The sequence below is a fragment of the Talpa europaea genome, assembly GCF_964194135.1.
Source record: "Talpa europaea genome assembly, chromosome: 2".
NCBI lineage: Eukaryota > Metazoa > Chordata > Mammalia > Eulipotyphla > Talpidae > Talpa > Talpa europaea.
This window is the reverse complement of record NC_140068.1, coordinates 83,564,664-83,581,838: the sequence shown is the minus strand read 5'-3', so window position 1 is coordinate 83,581,838 and position 17,175 is coordinate 83,564,664.

The following is a 17,175-nucleotide window of genomic DNA, read 5'->3' as shown; positions in this document are numbered from 1 at the left end:
ACTTCTTTCTTCTCAGGTAGTTGCCACTAATGTGACAATCAATCCATCCTTGCTTCTGGTTATTAAAGGAGAGCCTGACAGCTCTTTTAATCAGTCACCTTGCAGTGCAAGGAAGTGGTGGGGATTTTAAGGGAGAAGTAGATATTACCTCAAATCTGAGGTCAGGGGGACCCTTTGAGGAGGGGGAAGAGCTCCAAAATCTATAACATGAGGTTTGTTTTATTGCTTTATCGGTTTTTTGGGGTCTTCTTCAATTTTTCCTTTATTCTGAAATGACCTTGAAAACATATCAAATAATTCAGGCAGGCCAGCCACAAAACGTCCATTTCCTCTAAGGTGAAAAATACATTCATACACAGCAATGAATTTTATTCCTACTTCTTTCTGCCTACAATTTTCAAAAAAAAAATTGGGGTGCGTGTGTGTGTGTGTGTGTTTGTGTGTGTGTATGACTTAAAGCAACTTCTTTCTGGACAGGGGATCGACATTCTCTTTTGACAAATCATGCATAAAAAGTTCATCAACTTCAATCCTCAACACAAAATTCTCACATTATTCACCCTAGTTTTCTTCATGTCACCCATACAATCCATTTCTATTTCTACTTCTCTGTCTTTGCATTTACTACTCCCCTCCCAGCTTTGCAAATGCCTGAATCCTTTTATTCATTACCCATATAAAAAGTATCTTTTCTCTGAAGCTCAACTGTTGAACAACTTTGATAACATCATATCCTCCTTTCCCTCACCCATCAAGTCAACGACTTCTCCCCCTGAGGTAAAGCAATTCGATTCAACTTAGCAATTATATAATGATTTGTCTAGGTTTTTACGATGTTATCTTTATCAGTTTGTCTTGGAAAGTCATAAATTCCTTGAAATTGAGGTCTGTATATCAAGAATGTGGGGATGATCGGTGCTTTCTAACTCTTACCTGATTGAATGATTTCTGGCAATCACTAACAATTAACAAGCTAATCAAGCTCTTTTTCTCACTATATTATATATAACATATATTAATATTATAAATATACATAACGTATTGCAGTGAAAAAATTGTTTTCCTCCTATATGGCAGACCATGAAAGTTTTTTTTTAAATATAATACAGTTTAGACACCTCCCATGTAAGGTCATTTTGGAATATTTGTGTATTTATATTTTTTCCTGTTTTCTGTTGCTGTGATTCCCTATTATTTCCTAGGCTGTCTTGTTTTTATTAATAGAAATTCTTATTCCATTGTTAGTATGCAAACATTTCAGTGTCTAGAACATCATTACTTGATCTTTGCAGCTTCTATTCAAAAAGAAAACCAAACATATCTGCATTGCTTGTAGATAACAAGTTGGGATAAGGAAAGCTTTTTTGCTCTATTTTAATATTCATGATTTATCCTTCTCTACTTCTTATTCATATTTTCTGTTCTTATCAGACCTCTGATTACAAGAAGGACAGTAACAGAATGGGGAGAAATAGTCCTTTAATATAACACTGCTCTCTTGCAGAAACACTCATTCCAGGACATTATAAAATGGTTAAAAAAATATTAAAAATACAATTGCCTTGGGCCTCCCCTGGTGGTGCAGTGGTTGAGTGCTGGGCTGCGAAGCTGCCCGCAGCCTCTGCAGCACCGGTTCAATCCCTGGCCACCGGCGAGGGTCCCACATGGCCCGCAGACCTCTCCTGCCACTCCCACTGCTCCCCTCAGCAGTGTACTTCGTCATTCTGCTTGTTCTGCTCCCCGCTCTGGCACTGGTGAATTCTCTCACCCTCCCGCACTTCTGACTGTACCCGTGCTTGTATAAATAAGTAAATCTTTAAAAAAAAAAAATACAACTGCCTTTCCTCTCTAATTAGAAAGTTAACTCTTATAAGGACATAGTTTGATTTACTGAGAGTGGATAATAAAATATACAGTTGAGCACAAACCTTGTGGTTTTGTTTATTTATTTTGATTCAGAGATTCAGATAGCAACTTTTAGGGATATCTACAGAGAGAAATTGATTAAAAGCAAATTGGTATGTGAAGGGACAAAGAAAGCTCATTTAATCAGAACAAAATAATGTTACTTATACTTTCAAATGAAAAATATTTAAGCAGGATGAGTCCTTGATATGAAGTAAGAATTGTTGCAAATAAAAAATGTCAAGCAATTAAGATTTAATTAGACTTCCAGCACCCCACACTACTGATGTGCTTGCTGTTATTATTTTTCCTTCCTTCTGCCCTCTGTGTTTTGTCACAGTTGTAGTAAACACGCCCTCTTTCCAGGTACTTCTCAGACACAGTACCACAGTGGTTCTTAAAAGTCTGACAGAGGGGGACTGTCCATGTCTTCATATTAGAATAAACCTTAGATTCCATTACTCAATTCACAAATCAGTTTAGAGGTCCCTGCATTCTTCAGTCTAACCTGTTTTAAGATCTGCTTTCTGGGATGGCTTTTGGGTAGGCATTTTTTTTCCCTCAAATAATCTTACTTACATCTCTATCAGATTTTAACATTTGTCAATGTCTTTATAGAGGCAATGTTTATTTATAACATTATATTAGTACCAGGGATACAGCATTACAATTCAACATCCATACATCATGATCACCACTAAAAGTCAATTATAAAATGTGTTCACTAAAAATTACCAACTGTTTGAAAGGTGTGTATTATTAAAGCAGAATCATGGGCATTCTCAACACACTTTTATATGCTTGATATTTAATAATAAAAATCAGTATTTTAAAAACATCTTTTTTTTTTTTCTGTTTGCTGCTCTTTTTAATTGACCTCTACTATGTTGTCTTCCGTAATGGCTGATTGTATTTGTGTTTCATCTAGTCTACTGTTGAGTCATTCTATGGTATTTTTTGTTTTAGTCATTGGGCTCTTCAGCTCTGTAACTTCTATTTAAAGCTTTCTCCTGTTTTATACAACTTTTCTAATGTGCTCACTTTGTTCATCCATTCTTCTCCCAAGTTCCATGAGCATCTTTATGACCATTACTTTGAAATCTTCATTTAGTAATTCACTTATCTCTGTTAATATTTTTCTGAGGATTTATCTCTTTCTTTCACTTAAGCCATAACTCTCTGTCATGTTATTTTTATTTGACTCTGTGTTCATTTCTCTTAGTTTAGATAATCATCTACCTGCCAGTCTTGATGATGTGGTCCTGTGTTGAAGAAGAACCTTAATATTTAACCTTGTCCTTTACTTTTAAATAGTTGTGATTATATACTCAGCCTGATTTTCTCCTAGAGTTGTCCTTTCTAGTTTCACTGCTCAGTCTCTTTGATGATTCAACAAGAAGGGGAGACTAACATACAGAGATAGGAATGAAATTATTTCTAACTAAAGCCTTTCATCTGTAATGAAAACTTAAGTCTTTGAAATAAGTAAAGAGGATTGCTGGATCATTTCAATGAAATGTGGAGGATCTGATCCTAAAGAATATAAAGAATTATCTTCCTTTAGCTATTTCCCAGTCTAGAAATTAAAGCTGAATTGTAGGGAATGAATGGCAATGCAAATGAATTCTTGGCAGGACAATCCTGGCCCTTGTGTGTAAAAGCCAATTTTATGCTCTTGAATGCTTATTTTAATATTCCTCCATTATAAAGGAAACTATTCTTTGAATTTTCCATGGAGCAAGTTGTAATATTTGTCTGATTTATTCATTTAATTAATAAGTTAAATATCTTGACACACATTTATTTTATTATTTGTGTGAGGGTCATGTTTTTATTGTGTCATAAAAATTTCATCTCAAAAAATATTGAGAGTCCTAGTAAGGGCATGCTGCTCACATAATAGTGCATCTTTGTAAAAAAAAAAATGGTTATTATTCCAAACATCTTTTTATTTTACATTTCTTGTTTACTAATCCCTTCACAATTTACCTCATTTTAGCAAACATATGAGGTTAAAATATTTTAATTCAGTAAATCCCCCATTATCTTAATAACTAAAAAAGAGTCATGGGGAGAGTTTAAAGGAACTAACTAAACATGTCATGGGGATCATGAGTATGGGTGCTTTTCTTTAAAAATCTTATGGGGAGTCTGTGGATTTCAGTTATCCTTTCTTATTTTATTTTTTTTTTTGGCTATTACCTGCTACCCTCTTATATTGGGTGTCCTAAAAATATTTTCAGCTTTATGTTCTCTGCTGTTCAAAATGAGTGACATCAATAACAACAAAGACAAAATTTTGTAACTTGACATACAAAATGTAGTTTCAACTTGTCTTTTCTGTTGTATTTCTCTTCGTTATAACACCCCCAATAGTACACATGCCCTACAAATCTTCTTCTTGTATGTCCTAATCTATTTCCTGGTCTGACTCTTCACACCATTCTTTCTTCCTCAGTTTAATCAGGATACTGTTTCACATAGCCTTCTCGATCCAGTTCAAATTATACTTTCTCCACTGTGCTTATTATCTGACTTGATCTCTCACACTCTAGCCCACATAAACTGTGGGAAAAAGTGGTCTCATGAGTGCAGTCTTTTAGGCCACATTTGACTACCGAGCATTGGGCCTTTGACCGGGAACACTTCCTTACCAAGAAATAAAGAGTACACAGACTGTGCAATGTGTACCACCTTGTATAGGAATATCTTGCCCTGGTTCAAGATAAATAAATGATCTTTTTGTTTTTCATTTAAAGCATGTACATCATATAGCATCAGGTGAAACCCAATGACAGATCTTTCCTCAACAGGTAAGGGACAGATTCCTTTAATTTGCACAGATTAGAAGCATATAGATAACTTTTCTGTGCAGGCAACCAGAAGAAACCTCTTGGGTTCTTTACAATAATATAAGATATAAATTGCTTATATTGCTAATAATACACAGCATAACAAACTTGAGAAAACCCTGCTAGAAGATTTCATTTAAAATAAGTGTTTAGGGCCTACCCCGGTGGCGCAGCGGTTGAGCGCTGGGTTGCGAACCTGCCCGCAGCCTCTGCAGCGCCGGTTCGATCCCCGGCTGCTCCCCGGCCACCGGAGGAGGGTCCCACATGGCGCGCAGACCTCTCCTGCTGCCCGCTGCTCCCCTCAGCAGTGTGCTTCGGTCCTTCTGCCTGCTCTGCTCCCTGCTCTGGCTCTGGTGAATTCTCTCACCCTCCCGCGCTTCTGACTGTACCCAGTGCTTGTATAAATAATAAATAAATAAATCTTTAAAAAAAATAAATAAAAAAAATAAGTGTTTAGGGGCCTCCCCGGTGGCGCAGCGGTTGAGCGCTGGGTTGCGAAGCTGCCCGCGGCCTCTGCGGCGCCGGTTCGATCCCCGGCTGCTCCCCGGCCACCAGAGGAGGGTCCCACATGGCACGCAGACCTCTCCTGCCGCCCGCTGCTCCCCTCAGCAGTGTACTTCGGTCCTTCTGCCTGCTCTGCTCCCCGCTCTGGCTCTGGTGAATTCTCTCACCCTCCCAAGCTTCTGACTGTACCCAGTGCATGTATAAACAAACAAACAAACAAACAAACAAATAAATAAATAAAAACATGCCTCTATAAAAAAAAAAAAAAAGTGTTTAGGCCTCCCTGGTGGCTTAAGGGGTTAAGACTCAGCACTATGAAGCTATAGGCAGTCACTGCAGCACGAGTTCCATCCCCAGCAAGGGAGATACTCACATGGCACAGCAGACCTCTCCTGACTTGCCTGCTGCTCCCCTCATCTGTGTATTTCAGTCAGTCTGCCTGTTCTGTTCCCCGCTCTGTCTCCGGTGAATCCTCTCACCCTCCCGCACATCTGGCCTTTACCCTGGTTCTTGTATAAAGAAATAAATCTTGAAAAAAGTCTTGAAAAAAATCAAGAATCTAAACTGATCACACATTTGCATGTGAAAAATTTTTAAATAAATTTTATAAAATAAATAATTAGGTGGTACTATGGGGGGACTCACCCATACCTCTATGAGTTTTCTTTTTGTTTTTATTTTATATACATTTTATATCATTTTTCCTTTTTGTACAATGTATGCTTTCTTCTCTCAGATGTGGTCCCTGTAGAATTCCCACCACCTATTCACCTGTGCACCATCACCATAGTCCCTTGTGCTCTTCCCTCCTGTTTTGATTTTTCTCCCTGCCCATCCTTTGTAGAATGTCTCTGATTTATAGTTGCCTGATAATTTTGGTTTTAAGTTATTATAATTATTTTTTCCTGATCCCTTATTTGGGATCCCTTATTGGGATCCCCTACATTCCTCCTATAAGTGAAACCAACTGATATTTTTCTTTTTGTTTCTGGATTACTTTACTGAGCATAATCCCTTCTACCTCCATCCATGTTGCTACAAATGGCATGAGTTTATCTTACTTGTTTGCTGAGTAATATGCCATTGTGTATATGTACCTCATTTTCTTGATCCAGTCATCTATTTTTGGGCATTTGGGTTGTTTCTATATCTTACCTATTGTAAATAGTGCTACAATAAAGATAGGGGTGCAGGTATCCTTTTGAATTGTTTATGTATCTTTTGGGTAGACTGCTAGGTAGGAGTGGAATTGCTGGGTCATATGGAAGCTCCATTTTTAGTAATTTGAGGAACCTCCACACAGCTTTCCATAGTGGTTGGACCAGTTTGCACTCCCACCAGCAGTGTAGGAGAGTTCCTTTTTCTCTACATTCTCTCCAACACTTTTTGCTTCCTGTTTTTTTTAATATGTGCCATTCTCACTGGTATAAGGTGGTACCTCATTGTGTTTTTGATTTGTATTTCCCTGATTATAAGTGATGTTGAACATTTTGAACAGTTTTCTAGATTTGCTTTTCCCCAAAAATCTTAGCTTCATTTCAGCTGGTATTATTTCAATACTTAGGATAATTTGTGTTTCTTTAGAACTCCCTAGAATTCTATTACTGTTACAGAAATTATATTAGTAGTCTCTAATTGTTCTAGGTTAGTTGTTAGATAACAAACATGTGCACACACACACATATACACACAATACTTCAGAATACCTAAGTTAGATTAGAAACAGAATTAAATGTAGTTAACAATAAATAACAATCCTCTCATACATAATATGTATGATGACTATAAAATTTTACCCAAAAAATAAGAATTTACTAAAATAATACCTAATATCTGAAAATCACATACCTTAGAATGTATAAATATTCCTTCTTTTCATTTTCCAACTATAGATAGCCATCTTTTTTTCCTCTTAAAATAGGTACTTGTGTTAAAATAGCTATTTGTGTTAAACAAAATCTAGAGAAGCTATTTTTCTTCCCTTCATTTCCCACAATAATAACTCATTTGTATGGCTGATAAGACTAAAGTAAAAGTTTACTGCTCTCAGGCCTCCCTGGGGGCGCAAGGGGTTAAGACGCAACCTATGAAGCTATCTGCAGCCACTGCAGCATGAGTTCAATCCCAGGCCAGAGATGTGACCCACATGGTGCAGGAGACCTCTCCTGACTCGCCCACTGCTCCCCTCAGCAGTGTATTTCAGTCAATCTGCCTGTTCTGTTCCCCACTCTGACTCTGGTAAATGCTCTCACCCTCCCCCCACTGCAACTGTGGACCTTACCCCAGTACTTGTATGCATAAATAAATATTTTAAAAGAAAATAAAAAAAAGTTTACTGCTCTTATTGACCAAACCTCTAGCTAAAGCTCTCTAACTGACCTATTATTCTCAGTATTTATTGCTACTTAACACAACTCTTCACACTTAGTGACTTAAAGGAATACTGATTCAGGGCCTCCCCAGTGGCGCAGGGGGTTGAGCACAGCGCTGCGAAGCTGTCCGCAGCCTCTGTAGCACGGATTCGATTCCTGGCCAGTCAGGGAGATTCCCACTTGGTGTGGCAGACCTCTCCTGCCTTGCCCGTTGCTCCCCTCAGCAGTTACTTTGTCCTTCTGCCTTGTTCTGCTTCCTGCTCATCTCTGGTGAATTCTCTCACCCTCCCACGCCTCTGGCCTGTACCCCAGTGCTTGCATAAATAAATAAATCTTTTTTTTTAATTATAAAAAAAGCAATATTGATTCAGTGTGTTCGCTTGTTCTGTTGGTCATAGTTTGCACTGCTCTACAAGATCTGAAGCATAAGCAAGAACACTTTAAAGAACAGAGAATGACTTGGATCTCTGGAAGCTTTTAAACTTACGTAGTTAGTGTCTGGGAGAGGTTGATTGGAAAGTTGAGTACAAAGAGCCTATGGACTGTTGTGAAAGATGGTGTGTGCTGTGATGTTAGGTGTGGTGTAGGTAATACACATCTGAAGAGGTCTGAAATATAACACTCAATCATATACAGTGTTCTTTGCCAACATTATCTTAATTAAAAACCATACAGTGAAATGAAAGTTTAATGTAGCTGGGACTTTTGATTGTGGATCCAATTAGCCTCTTTCTATAGGTTGGGTTTCTCACAGCATGGAGTCTTTGAAATAGTTGGAATTCTTACATCTCAGGACTCTAAAACTGAGTTTGCAATAAACAAAGCAGTAGCTAAATGGACCTAGATTCACAAGTACATTATATCACTTCTGCCATTCTCTACCAGTCTAAGCCTAATCCAAGAGCAGGAAACATAGACTGTACTTTTAATTAACAGAATAAGTGTCAAAAATGTTGTGAGCAGGGCCTCCCCTGGTGGCGCAGTGGTGGAGCGCTGGGCTGCAAAGCTGCCCGCGGCTTCTGTAGCACAGGTTCAATCCCCAGCTGCCAGCAAGGGTCCGACATGGCACGCAGACCTCTCCTGCCACACCTGCTGCTCCCCTCAGCAGTGTATTTCGTCAGTCTTCCAGTTCTGTTCTCTGCTCTGGCTCTGGTGAATTCTCTCGCCCTCCCACACTTCTGACTGTACCCAGTGCTTGTATAAATAAATTAATAAATCTTTAAAAAAATGTTGTGAGCATGTTTTAAAATCTACCTTCATATACAATGTATTAAATTACAGTCTCTGCTCTTACTGCTCATGGTGAGTATGTGTGTGCATGTCACATATAAGATTCTGACATTCTTACTAACTTTTGCGTTCCTGAACTCAATAAACATGAGTCAGGACATAATCTTCAATGGAGCTAGCCAGCTAAATGTTTATTCTCTAGACCCAGTATTCCTGAGGAGAGAATTTCAAGTTCTAATTGGAGGCTAAGGATTGAGAAGTGGTAAAAAGTCAAATTGGGATTTGGTTCAGTCATATTTTTCTATTAAACTTCACTAGCAATAGAATTGAGATGATAATTTAATATAACTGTTTATGTGATTGATTTGCAACCCTCAAATCTCAAAAATTCTCTTGCATATTTTCCTCTGTCCCTGCAGATCTTTGAGCTTAAACACATGTTTCTTTAAGCTATCTAGATAACTGGGTTCTGATTAGGTTCTGCCAATCGGAAGAAATTAAGTCAGATTTGAAGGCTGAAATAAAGCAGAAGTCTTGCTGCTTTGCTGCTTCTGGTGGTTAGTATGGAAACAGCAGCAATTGGCACTGGGTCTTGGTAGCTATGATTCCAGTGGCAGGAGTGACACTGACTCTGAGGTGCAATAATGCTGACTGTAGAGACTCCAGCACCATAAGCAGCAGCAAACAGTCTGGCAGTAGCAGTGGTGGTTCTGGAGCAATTTCTTTTTTAGTGTTCTATAAATGTTAATTAGGACAACATGATAGATAATTTTATTCTGATCTCTCAGGACTTTACCCTTTATTTTGAGGCTGAGAGTGGAATAAGATATTTCTTACTTTAATCCTGTTGAATAAAGTAATAATAGATCAAGTAAATATATAAAACATGCATTCTAACTACTGTTAATGGGAACATACACATGCATGATTTCTTATTCTGATGCACTGACATTTTTATCACTGTGAAACTTTTTACAATATTATTTTTCTGAATGGTCATGTGAACTGATACTTATGCAGACACTCTAGAATTCTTATACTCATTATTTGATTGATCATATTTTTCTGCTCATCTCTTTTCAGTGTACATGTATTTTTGTATTAAAAATGATCTTTTCATAGAGGATAAACTTGGGCCTATGTCTATTTCTAATCTAAGCAATCTGTTAATTGAAGCATTTAGCTGATTAATATTTAATGTAGTGATCATTATGGTTTGAGTTAGGTCTACCTTTTTGCTATTTGTTTTCTCTGTGTTCTGCTTTATGTTCTATTTAAATTTGTTGCACTATTACTTCTAGCCATTGCTCTAGCATTTACAGGATTCATCTGTAACTTACAATTCATATGTAAAATGTAGAGGGCTAGGTCTATTTAATAGCTTATGTTCTTTACACTATAATTTTCATATATATTACATCAGCCAGCACTGTAAATTCTACACTGAAAGCTAAAAACTTGTTTTAAACTATCAAATGCTTTGAAAAATTAAAGGACAAATAGTCTTTCATATTTACATATATATTTATAATTTTGATGGCTTTATTCCTTCCAAAAGTCTGAGTTTCTATCCAGTATTATTTCCTTTCACTCTGAAGAATATTTTTGATCTTATCTTGTACTGAAGGTTTACAGCTGGCAAATTACTCATTAACATTTTGTAAATACATCTTATTTTGCCTCCATTCTTGAATACGTCATTGCATATAAAATTATTTTTTCTTTCAGAACTGTGATATCTTATTTTACTATAGTCTAGTCTCCATTGTTTCTGATGAAAAATTTAGCAGTCACTGGAATGTTTCCCTATATGTAATGACATATTTTTCTAGGACTATTTTCAAGAGTTTCTATTTGCCTTTAGTTTATAGCAGTTTGATAATGATGCGTCTTGGCATTATATCTGTTGTTTGTTTATTTTGTATGTATACAGCTTCTGGTTTGCTCAGTTCTTTCCAGGACTACAATTAACCATATGCTTCACTGTTTGATGCTCTCTCATCACTGAGTCTCTATTATTGTTTTTTTCCATTTTTCTTTCTTTCATACCAAATAATTTCTATTTTACTATCTTCAAAATTACTGACTCTTCCATTGTCTCTATTCTAACTTTCTGTAATAAATTTTTTCCAATGTGAGTTTTTTTTTAGTTTTAATATTTCCAGTTGACTTCCTTGTTTTCATCCCTTTACTGAGATTTTCTGTTTTTAATTCATTATATTTATTTTTATGTGTTCTTTAATGTCACTATAAAAACTGTCCAAAATCACTGTATTTTGAGTCACCTGTCATGTCTATGTATAGCTGCTGACTGTCTCTACAAAGGGCCAGTAAACTATATCCACAGGTCAAATCCAGTTGTGCACATGCTTCAGAAAATAAGATTTATTATAACACCTCTCTATATTATAACACCTCTATATATTTATTATAACACCTCTATTTACATAATGTATACGGCTGCTTTCCCACTACAGTTTAGAGAATAATGTTGCAACAGAGACTACATGGCCCAAAAGTCAAAAATATTTATTCCATCCACATTGCTGCAATGTGGATGGAACAAGAAGGAATTATGCTCAGCGAAATAAGCCAGAAGGAAAAAGAAAAATATCGGATGGTTTCACTTATAACAGGAATATAGGGGAACCAAATAAGACATCAGTGTAAAAAATAATGATATCAGTACAAAACACAACAAAGCAAAAACAGACAATTACAAATCAGAGACATACTGCAGGGGAGGAGGAGGGAGAGGGATCAGAGGGACGGAGGGAGGAGCACAGGGGACTGTGGTGATGGTGCACGGTACCTTGGGGAAGGAAATCCTATGGAGACTCATACTGAGGGGGTGGGGGGAAGCAAATATTGTTTAAAAATTTAAAAAATTATGTATTGTAAAAGGTTAATGTTAAATAAAAATTATGTATTATAAAAGGTTAATGTAAAATAAAAAAATCAACAAAAATATTTATTTTAGTATCTTTAATGGAAGAAGTTTGCCAATTCATGCATATACTTAAAAATTTAATGACATGAGCAATTTTGGATTTTATCCTGAAGAATTATATGTTGTGGTTACTTTTAGGTTTCTTTTTTTTTTTTTTTTTTTTGGGTGGGTTTGCTTTAAAAAGATACACATACAACAGACAATGAAGTTAAATTCAAGCCGCAACCTCTACTTCAATGCATGTGGGCAGCAACTGGAATTTCGCTGAGTTGTTAAATGTAGTTGGCTGCTTGATACGTGTCTTACCCAACTCTGAGTGTGAGGTCATGCAAAATAGAAATCAAGAGTATTCACTAATTTGGGACTCTGTAACATACCCTTTTTCTGTATGTCCCCCTTACTTTCCAGGGGCCATGGTTTTCCTTGCCTTCTAGTTTCTTCAAGGCAGTAGAAATGTGCTTTTCATATGATAGTTACATTGCCCTTTATGGCACCGCTCTCAGGTGAAAAACAAGACAGACAGGAATCTTGCCCTGTGTTCTTCACTTTGTTACATGTCCATGCTTCTCCATTAGCTTCCTCCTTTATTCAAGTCCAGTGCTTTCAGGTAGCCATTTTTGGATGCCTTTTGTTTGGCTTATAGTGTGCATACATGTTTATAGTTGGTATCATGGGAGGATTGCCCAGCTGGGAATTAATACTGCCATAGCTTCAGTGCTAGGAGTTTCTGAGTAGCGGTGGCTGTCCTGGCAGCATCCCGGGCAAGAATGACTCCTGTATGCACTTCAAGGCAAGTAGGGTCACTGTGATTTATGAATAACACCACATTCTCAATTTGTTCCTTCTCTGGAGAAACTAACTCCTGATATCACGTTGCTGCTCTTTTTTGCTACACCAGTTCTCCAAATGCCTTTTGTTCCTTTACAATATTTCCTAATTCAATGTTCCTACTTAAAATATCTAAAGGGCTAGCTATTGACTAAAAAACAATCCATACATATGACTGATGGTAATTGTCCACGGTGAATAATAATCTTTCAAATCAGGAAGAAAAGGGAGGTAGGAAGGACTGGGGGAAAGGAAGAAGGAAGAAGGCAGAATAGGAAGGAGGAAGGAGTTTGATTAACAAACCTCTTTTGATCAATTTCCATTTGCTAGGTGTTGTTCTAAGGATGTGAATATAATATCTGACTTGTTTAGTACTTTATTTTTTGCCTAGTACCTTTACTATCCTCTTCAAATCTAAATAATTATCCATTTAATAAATGAATATATGACTAGAGATTCAAAAATTCAAATAAAATTATTTCTGAATTTTGAGCAGTTTATAATCAGGTGAGTGCTTTTAAAGTTTTCTCCACTGAAACCACAGGAGAAGAGCACAGGAATTAGGATTCAAATATCAGTTGTAACTCGAAGAATTGAGTTAGAAAAAACAGTCAGGGATACATGTCAGGGATCACTCCAAAGACAAACACCAATAAAGAATGAATGCTAAAAGAAACTTGCCATCCCAGGACACCCAAGCAAATGAGAATCCACAGGCATGTGCAGCCTTCCCCGTGGGAGTGAGAGACAGTTACCTTGATATGACAGACAGTTCCTTTCGCTACCATAGGATAAAACCTTACATTTATGTTCAGGTGCATGAGTGGTTTTCTAGATGAGAAGAGGTGCTATAACGACTTACAACCTTTCATTGGAGCAGTCAACTTGCACTTACAAAACTAGATATTAATTACATAAATAATATTCAGCTATAGCTATCATGGAACAGAAATTATCTAGTAATCAGGACTCCCTGGTGGTGCAAGGGGTTAAGCACAGCACTATGAAGCTATCCACACCCTCTGCAGCACAAGTTTGATCACCAGTTGGCCAGGGAGCAACCCACATGGCAAAGCAGACCTCTCCTGTCTCGTCTGCTGCTCCCCTCAGCAGTGTATTTCAATCTGTCTGCCTGCTCTGTTTCCCACTCTGTCTAAGGTGAATCCTCTCACCCCCCCACACCTCTGGTCTGTACCCCAGTTCTTATATACATAAATAAATAAATCTTTAAAAAAAGAAATTATCTAATTTTCAATACACAAAATGCTTAATTGTGCTATTTTCCACAAGAAAATAAAAGGCACAGACATTAGTATCTAATCTTGAATGTTCAAGTCCTCTAGGAATCAGGATACCAATCTGAGGCATAGAAAATAAGAATCATGTACTCAAGGATCCATACAATGAACATATGGTGAGGAAACACTGATATGGGAGAAGGTCAGAATGAAAGAAATAATGTTTTTCTGGTAATAATACCAGATAGATGTTAAACTGTAAAAGAATAGTTATTATTAAACAATAAGGGAATAGGGTACTGACATAGATGGTGACTTTAAGACATACCATACAGAATACAAACCGAAAAGGAAACCCGCTTTAATTTGTAAAAACAATAGAAATTATCATCATTTATGTGAATTACAAAAAAGTAACATCTATTTGCATATAGTACAAAATGTGTACAGTATTATGTGACATGTTTACTTTATGTATATTTTATTTTATTATGCCATTAAATTATGCAGGTTCAGCCCTCACCTATGTTTGCTTAAAGTTAGAAGAGCTTTAGCAATACATATGTATGTTTCTTAACTCAGTCATTCATTCTCAACAAGATGTAATAAATACACATTTGCCTAGAAACATTTAAATGTCAACATAATTTTTACTTTGGTTCATTTGCACTAGGCTCAAGTTAGAAATTAAGAAACTCTATTCTTTTAGATTTTTTTTTAATTTTTATTTTAATTTTGGATTTACATTTCGCTTTTCCATATGTGCACCCTCCACCAAATCACTGGTGCCCACACCCTTCTGCTTCCTTCCTGCATCATCTCCTCCCTCAACTCATTCCCTCTATAGCCATTAAATTATCTACTGATTTCCAGATTTATTCCTGCTGTATTTTGCCTATATATGTTTTTTGGTTATTTATATTCCACAGATGAGTGAAACTATCTGATATTTGTCTTTCACTTTTTGACTTATTTCATTTAACATTATCACCTCTAGGTGCATCCATATTGTTCCAATATTTAACTCATATTTGTCATATCACTAGAATCTAAGGAGGCAAGGTGTCACAATAGCCTTGATAGTGTAGTATCTCTTAGACATAGTCTCAAATTACAGATTCTGACAGAATTAAAGCTCCTCCTGTAGGTTAACATGGACCCCATATCAGCTCTGTGATCATCACTATTTTCTCATTCCTTATTTTGAAGGCTACAGAACATAAGGTTTTCTCCATAGTACACACCAGGCTTACCACAATTTCCTGGCTATCACTCTGTCCTTTCTTGTTTTGCAAATTACTGCAGAGTTCTTTTAGTTCAAATGGGGCTGACACTTCTCTTCTTAGCTTCATAAGTGACTAATACAGAAATGTAGACTTGTGGTCTCAGTTCTTAAAGGAAGCGCATGATCATGTGGCCATACCTATAATTTTAATGAATATCCCTTTCCTTAGGCAAGTGAGTCTGCTGAAGTTCTGGTCAATAGTAAGCATTAATTGCCCACTATATGCAAGAACGAGCCTTATGATAATTCCAGCCCCTAGAAAATGAATCACCACATCCTTGAATCTTGCTGCATGGAAAAGAGAAGAGCTTTCTCTTCTGAGCTCTGACTAAATTGCAGATCAATGACCAAATAAATTACTGTTCCTGTTTTAAGCTTCTGCAATTGAGCAGTATTTTATACAGCAATAGATACCAGAAGAAGTACCATTATTTCACTTGAGAAAGTGAAGGATGTAGCTTACTTTGCTAAAATTGTTTTTCAAACATTTAAATATGGGCTATTAAAAAACAGCTATGTGGTAAATTATTTTCTCTGGACATTGCACATAAATAATAATCTGGAGAAAAAAATCTTTCTATATCCAGGGAATATATTACAATGCAAATGTTAGAGGATGTAAATCATAGTTTACTTAAAATTTTTTATTTTAGCAGATTTACAATGTTAACTTGAATTCTAATTGATATGACGAACTTTCTCCAACGAAGGATTAACATCCAGATTAAGTTTTGTTTCTACATTCTTAAAGTTATTAGTCTATTTAGGGATATGGGATAGACATTGGCAGGTCATCATAGCCTAATTATGTTATTAAGTTAGACTTGTAAATACACCCCTTCTGCTGAGAATTCTGAAAATAATGCAATCTTTTCTCCTACTTTTAGTACTGTAAACATTTTAGAAGGAAAACTAAAATTTTATTGGAACAGTTTTTTACTTTTTTTTTTTTTAAAGATTTATTTATTTATTTATACAAGCACTGGGTACAGCAAAAGCACGGGAGGGTGAGAGCATCCACCAGAGCCAGAGCAGGGAACAGGACAGACAGACTGATGAAATACACTGCTGAGGGGAACAGTGGGTGGCAGGAGAGGTCTGCACGCCATGTGGGACCCTTGCCAGTGGCTGGGATAGAACCGGCGCTGCGGAGGCTACGGGCAGCTTTGCAGCCCACTGCTCAACCGCTGCGCCACCAGGGGAGGCCCCAGTAGTTTTTTACTGTTTTATAATCAGTCACACTGATGAACCCTTCTGGAGTTGCATAGTTGTACGTCTATCAATATTCTTATGAAGTTCATGAATGTACAAGTATCATACAAAAATAAATGACTCAGACTAGATATTTTCTATTTAGTAGTGAATGAATGTGACTTTTGCAGAAAAATCCCTCTACTATATATTCAATTTTTTATTTTAATGTTTTCATTTTATGTACAAGAATTGTGTATAGGCCAGAGGTGCAGGGCATGAGAGGATTCACCAGAGACAGATGCGGGGCAGAACAGGTGGATGTAGGCTTGGTATCAAACCCAAGCCTTAGCAGTCATAGTGCCGAGACTTAACCCCTAGGTCACCAGGGAGGCCCTGTGAATTAATATTTTTCCCTAAATCTAGATATTTTTTGGTAATCATTCTTGCAGATTGGTATCTATTAACTTTGGAAGGGAAATATGAAAAAAGTTGTTTGACTGTATTTGGTCCATTGATAATCAGACTAATCTCTGATTATTGCCAAAGAGTCAGTAAGATTTCTAAATCATGTGAAATTGCACTATTGTAAGAAGGCTATCTAGGTCATGGGGCACTTACTGACTCTATCATAAGTTAGACAACTTTTCCAATAGGATTAATAGTCCATTGTGTCATCTTCAGAAGACCTTAATCCTGGAATAGGATATAAAATATTAATTGAACTATGATAAGAAACTTCCTTTCTGGGGATTAGAAAATATTGAACCAGAACTTGAGATATAGGACTGTGGGAACATCTCCAGCAATGGAGGTGTGT